The sequence below is a fragment of the Tupaia chinensis genome, unplaced genomic scaffold, assembly GCF_000334495.1.
Source record: "Tupaia chinensis unplaced genomic scaffold, TupChi_1.0 Scaffold143692_1, whole genome shotgun sequence".
In the NCBI taxonomy this organism is placed as follows: domain Eukaryota; kingdom Metazoa; phylum Chordata; class Mammalia; order Scandentia; family Tupaiidae; genus Tupaia; species Tupaia belangeri.
This window is the reverse complement of record NW_006203540.1, coordinates 66344-72908: the sequence shown is the minus strand read 5'-3', so window position 1 is coordinate 72908 and position 6565 is coordinate 66344. Positions and strand designations below refer to the sequence as shown.

Genomic DNA, 6565 nt, shown 5'->3' with positions numbered 1-6565 from the left:
GAAATGTTGAAAGAATTTTACTTGAACACTTCTATCTACCACTTACTATATAGCGGCCACAATGTGTGTTTGTTTCTTTTGCTCTAGGGCACATGTGCTTGCTGGAGAAAGAGAGAAAGACAGTGAGAGGAAAAGTAAAAAATCATCACCAAGGGGGATAGCTATGACACAATCCATTCTCTTTCATTTTCCTGGAATTTGAGCATGTGTACATACATGCCTGGTGTGATTTTTAACATTTTTAAGCCACCAGGTCTGGGATTTATACCACGGTAGACCATTTGAGAGTTCAGTGTCTTAACCTCCTATTTTCAGTTCTTTGTTTTTTAAAATTAAACAAAAAAATAATATGTCCAATGTTCCCTTGTATGAACACATTTGGGGACCAGCAGATGGCATAATGAATATGTCACTGGATTCCCATATATCAAATATGGTTTGGCATAATGAATACATCACTGGACTCCCACATAGTCAAATATGGTTTGAGTCCCAGACTCTGCAGTTTGAGGCTCACACCAGGCGTGTGTGTGTGTGTGTGTGTGTGTGTGTGTGTGTGTCCAAAATCCCAAGAGGAGAATAGAGGAGAAGGGATTGTGGGATGGCCACCCTGGGGAGGGGGGCGATTTCATGCTTTCTGTCTCTCTAGCAAGCACATGTGCCCTATATCAAAACCTCTTAAAAAAATAGCTTTGTGAGAGTTCCTGAGTGTCTGAGGCCTCCACTGTGTTCTGAGTACACTCTCTGCAGCTATGGTACATCCTCTTTTTCAGAAGGAAATTACATTTAGTACATTCACTGTCTGTTCCCCCTGGAACTTGCATATGCTGATGAACTGTTACAAGCCAACTCACCCTCAGCTCTCTTCTGGGACTTGTCACCTCCTGTAAAATCATTCTAATAAGTTCTCTTTGAAGTTTCTAATCCTGAGCAGCATATTCAGAAAGTCCATGTTCTACTGACAGAGGGAAAATGCTCATGATAAATTTAGAAAACAGAGTTGGAGCCATCTGAACTGATTCTGCTCTGAAAGTATACAGGTCTTCATGATATTTGCCATAGTAGAAGATGTGACCGGAGATGGTGTTGTCTGGGCTTATAGAAGTAAAGCCATTCTGCTGTAAATTGTGCTTTTCTCAACATGTTCCATGAACAGCTTTATAAGGCCACCTTTTAAGACTTTATTAAGCTGGTTTCAATGTAAAGCTTTTTGTATATAGGAAAAGAGGCACAATGCTCTGTGATGCTGCCATGTATTGTCTAAGAGCTATATTAAGTCTTTCAGTATAGAGATCTGCAGAACTGGCATGCAACTCTTCTGAGATACTAAGTGATAAATCTTTTTTTTTTTTTGGAAGAGAGGTTTTTGCTATAGGACATGTGCTCTAACTGGAAAGACAGAGAGAGACAGAGAGAGAGCAAGAAGTGACCCTTAGGTGGGATGGCCATGCCTAAATTCCTTCTCCTCCAGTTTCTTCTCAGAATCTTGGGCAGGCATGAACACATGCTCTATGTGAGTTTAAGCCACTGAGTCTGGGACTTGAACCACAGTCAACTACATGGGAGCTCAGCAACATAACCATTACACTATCTACTGGTCCCTCTACGAGATTAATCTTTTAAATCAGATCACTACACATCTGTTCCAGTGCTGCTGGCTTACACACTCATACACACAGCTGTATATCTATTCGTAGGATATAGGGATATAGTCATACAGATTCAGTATCAAAAGTTCATCTATGACACTATCCAATTTTGTCCAGAATTTTTTTTTAGAGAGGGATTTTTCCTACAGAGCATGTTTGATTGCCAGAGAGAGAAAAAAAATAGACACAGAAAGTGAGAAATCACCCTCTGTGGGAGATGGCCATGCTGCAATTTCTTCACTTTTATTCTATTCTCAAGATTTTTGACACACATACACATGTGTCTGGCATGAATTTCAACCTGCTGTGTCTGGTACTTGAACCACAGTCAATCATATCAACATCCAGTGCCTAACCACTAAGGGACCTGAAGTCCCCAGTATGTGCTCTTGTCATCTTTAATAGTGATATTCATTAAGAGCTTGGAGGTGGAGGTGTTAAAGTTTATAGTAGAACTGGGATAGGGCTGCCTTGGCTTCATTCGAGTGGCAGCTCTTTAACATTATCATCACCCACTTGGCCTCCAGTGGTGGTGGGGATCCCATTGAGAGCCTTTCCTTTGTGCCTTTCCTATCCACAGAGACAGCTGACACCACCAGCAATGCCCCCTGAAAACTCTCAGGCAGGAACTGAAATCAACAAAGTGGCTGGTGGAGGTGGCAGTGGCTGCTGAAAACCTTACAAGGTCACCTCCTAGTTGGAGTTCTGGTCATCCATCATCACTCATAGATTTCCCCCTCCTCTTATTTGCTTTCCTCCATCCTTCTCCCACTGCCCCCTCTCTGCACCATCCTGTGTAACAGGAACCTACTGCCTGTCACAACCCCTGGGCCAGTAGGCAAAGCTACCTCCTGGAGCTCACTTTGCCAGGAGCAGAAATAAGCTGGCGGTAAAGGCTGCGGTGTACCAGGTGTCTTGCTCTCCCCAGATCTGCCCTCTTGGAGATGCTGGGGATGGTAGTGAGTGCTTGGGAGCTCTCCTACTGCGACCAGCAGTCATAAAAGAGTGGCATACTTCAGGACATTTTACCTATATTAATTTTATTTTTAATGTCTGAGAGCAAATGGGAAAAATGGTCTCTCAGAAACTTAAATATGCAAGTTTATAAACACAAGTTTCTACACAATTTTTAAATTTATACAAAAACTGTTATGTATTTAAAAAACAAATTGCATTCAAGACCATAAGGTTACATGGGGGTTAAGGCACTGGAGTCCCACATGATAGAGACCAGTTCTAATCCCAGATATGGTGGCTTGCTTTCTCAAATTCTCCCTCTCTCTCTCTCTCTCTGATAAATGTGCATGTCCTACAGAAAATTTTTAAAAAATAAATAAATAAAATAATTATAAAAAATAAGCTCTTTTTACCTGTCCCACCCCTTTTTTAGGGGCAAACATTTTTTTTAATAGCACTTGCGCTCACAAGACAGACAGAGAGAGACAGAGAGACAGAAAGCAAGAAATCACTCCCCAGGGAGGATGGTCACGCCGCAATCCCTTCTCCTCCATTCTCCTCTCGGGATCTTGGGCATGCACGCACACGCGCCCAGCGTGTTTTAAGCCACCAGGTCCTGGATGCGAACTGCAGACGACTACGTGGGAGTCCAGCGACATAGCCATTATGCTAACTGTTGGTTCCCTTATATGTATTTTTTTAATTGCTTTTTTTTTTAATATTCCTATTAGGGTATTTTTTATATTTTTTTTCATTTTATTATCTTCTATACATTCAATCACATTATTATTTGTCTTATAAAATGGATATTTCAACAGGTGAACATTTCTCTCTAGTACTGTTGATAAAACTATGAAATATCTTCAACAGATAATACCACACCTCTTTGTGCCATTAATGCTTTTCCTCCCTGCCCCTCCCCCAAATGTCCTTCCTCAGACCCTCCTCTTTCACACACACTATATCTGGTATTTACATCTATATACTACATTTCTATATCCTTTAGACAATTAGTTTCAGTCATAGAGTGCAGACACTCGGTATATATTAAGTAGGGACATACAATGCCTCTCCTTCATAGCATGGCTTGCTTCACTCCACAGTAAGTCTTACATATTCATCCACTTCCTGTCAAAAGCCAGGATTTTGTTGTTTTCTATGGATGAATAGTATTCCATGGAGTATATGTGCCACAGTTTTTCTAACCATTCATCAGTTTGTGGGCATTTGAGTTGTTTCCATGGCTTAGCAATCATGAAAAGTGCTGCAATAAACATCGATGTACAAGCACTTTTCCAATTAAGTATTCTGTCTTTTGGGTAGATACCAAGGAGTGGGATTGATGGATCATATGTTAGTTCTATTTGTAGATTTTTGAGGTATCTCCAAATTGTTCTCCACAGTGGTTGGACCAATTTACATTCCCACCAGCAGTGTAAGAGAGTTCCCTTTTCACCACACTCCTGCCAGCACTTATCATTTTGTTTTTTTTTAATCTTAGACATTCTGAGTGGTGTTAGGTGATATCTCATTGTTGTTTTGATCTGCATTTCTTGTTTTAGGAATAAAAGAAACCCATGGTATCTTGTTAACTCATGAGTATATTTATAACATGAGAAGTTTTCTATCAAAATACATTTTTTACTGGGAAAATGAATAAAACAAAAATAGATCTACACAAAATAAACAATACGTTTGGTAGATTTCAGCACAGGACAATTCTATACAAGAAAATTTCCCCTTATTCTCTAGAGCTGCTCAACTTCTAAGTTCAGAATTTTTAAAATATAATTAACTGTGATTTTATTATGTTGACATTCATGTCTCATTCCACGTCATTTTTAGTCAAGCTCTGAACACTTAAAATACTCTGATGGTAGCCAGCAGACAGTATAGCTGTTACCTGGCTGGACTCCCACATGGCCAATGGCATGAGTCCCAGACTTGGTGGCTTGAAACTCATGCAGTGTGAAAGTGTGTTCATGCCCAAGATCCCAGGAAAAGAATGGAAGGGAAGGATTGTGACATGCATGAACATTCATGCTGTGAGGTGATCTCTCACTTTCTCTCTCACTGTCTCCATCTCTGTCTGTCTCTTTCTTTCTCTCTGTCTTCTGTGAGTACAGGAATCCTAAGGGAAAAATTTTCTTAGAAAATTCTATGATTGGGACCAGCAGTTAGTGTAATGGCTATGTCGCTGGACTCCCACATAGTCAACCGTGGTTCATGTCCCAGACTCGGTGACTTAAAACTCACGCCAGATGCATGTGCATGCATGCCCAAGATCCTGAGAGAAGAACGGAGGAGAAGGGATTGTGGTATGGCCATCCCCCCTGGGGGGTGATTTCTTGCTTTCTGTCTCTTTTTCTCTCTGTCTCTCTCTGTCTGTCTGGCGAGTGCACATGCCCTATAGCAAAAACCTCTCAAAAAAATTCTATGATTGATTGTTGGGAGCTTAGTAAGCATTTTCTGAAACATGGGAGGTGGCAGCATCTGCTGCAGCACCTTAGGCAACTGTTGTGAATGTTCACACACAGCAATGGCATTGGTCAGACACTCTACACCCTTCTCTTACTCAACTTGATCTAGTAATGCTTCACCAAGCTGAATTTCTTCAGGGAAGACTCTGAACTGCTTCAGCATCTTAGGTAACTTGGAAAACCCAGCTCACTTTTTGGCAAACTTCTCTTTCTTTCTTCATTGTTGCAGCTTATTCTAGAAGTTGAGGTCACTTCATTGCTTTCAATCAAAGTAAATGCAGTTCCTGATGAACAGGGCCTGGCACACCCCAGTGGTGGCCATGGTACTATTCTGGCCTACCATTTTTGCAATACAGAGTGCAGAGATGGTGCCACTTACACCCATTGCTAGCTGGCCACAGAAGCATGAGGCCTTAACTATTTAATTATATAAGTATTTTTATTTAATTATATAAATATTTTCATTTTTCTAGAAAATTCATTTTTTTATTACAAAAAGTTTTTTCTTCCATGAGAGAGACAGATAGCACCCTCAAGAGAGACTTGATATCATGATTAATTCTCACATTCAGCCAGCCTTGAACCACAGCACACATATGTTCAGCATACTCTAGTAAGTCTCCAGTCTTGAACCCCAGAAATTTTTCCAAGTAAGTCACCCTAATGGAGCATTTTGTTTTACTACTATGCACCATCTGTACCCCCAATGTAATATTTCTAAATAGCTCACAAATGGTTTAGTTTTTACTATTAATTAAGATATTTATTTTTTTTTTAAGTTTTTCCTATAGGGCATGTATGTTTACTTAAGGACACAATGAGGGAAAATGAGAAATCACTCCTCAGAGAGGATAGCCATCCCCATTTTCTTCAGGATTTTGGGCATGCATGCTGAGGCACCCACTGAGATTTACAAGCTGCTCAGTCTCATAATTAAACTACAGGGTTAGCTGCAGGATTGTTTTAAAAAGCTGTGTGTGAGAGAGAATGAACTCAATTAGTTTTAGTTTTTAAATTTTGTTTAAATAATTTTTATTTTTTCTTTTCAAATAGTTATTTATTAAATTTATTTATTTATTATTATTTTTTAATTTGATGAGAGACAGAGAGAGAGAGAGAGAGAGAGAGAGTGAAGGAATGTGAGAAACCAAGCCATTAGGTTTAGAACTGAAACAATGGGTGGCCATGTGGGAGTCCAGCATATTAACCACCACACCACCTGCTGGTCCATTGTTTAAATAATTCTGTCTGTATTAACAAAGATTCTCTGCTTGACCAAAATTTAATCAGGCTTCCCAAATTTTACTGAGGTCTATTTGTTTTCTATGAAATCAAGGTAGGTGAGTTTGAGCAATATCCTCCTTTATCCTAAGGTTACCTCATGTAATTTTCTATGCACTGACCTCCACCTTGCTACATGGTGCTAAGTTCACACTTGACTATTCTATATTCAGAATTGAGCTATCTATTCTCTCTCAC

The 6565-nt window shown here is 39.9% G+C and overlaps 3 pseudogenes; all 3 read right to left on the bottom strand.

The window, feature by feature from the left end:
• Nucleotides 1-761, bottom strand: part of LOC102501802 (CDK2-associated and cullin domain-containing protein 1 pseudogene) — a 7005-nt pseudogene extending 6244 nt beyond the window's left edge.
• A 34-nt stretch (nucleotides 762-795) lies between these two features.
• On the bottom strand, nucleotides 796-2369 carry LOC102501382 (CDK2-associated and cullin domain-containing protein 1 pseudogene; annotated as a pseudogene).
• A 2062-nt stretch (nucleotides 2370-4431) lies between these two features.
• On the bottom strand, nucleotides 4432-5429 carry LOC102500148 (mitochondrial import receptor subunit TOM20 homolog; annotated as a pseudogene).
• Between the last annotated feature and the right edge of the window lie 1136 nt (nucleotides 5430-6565).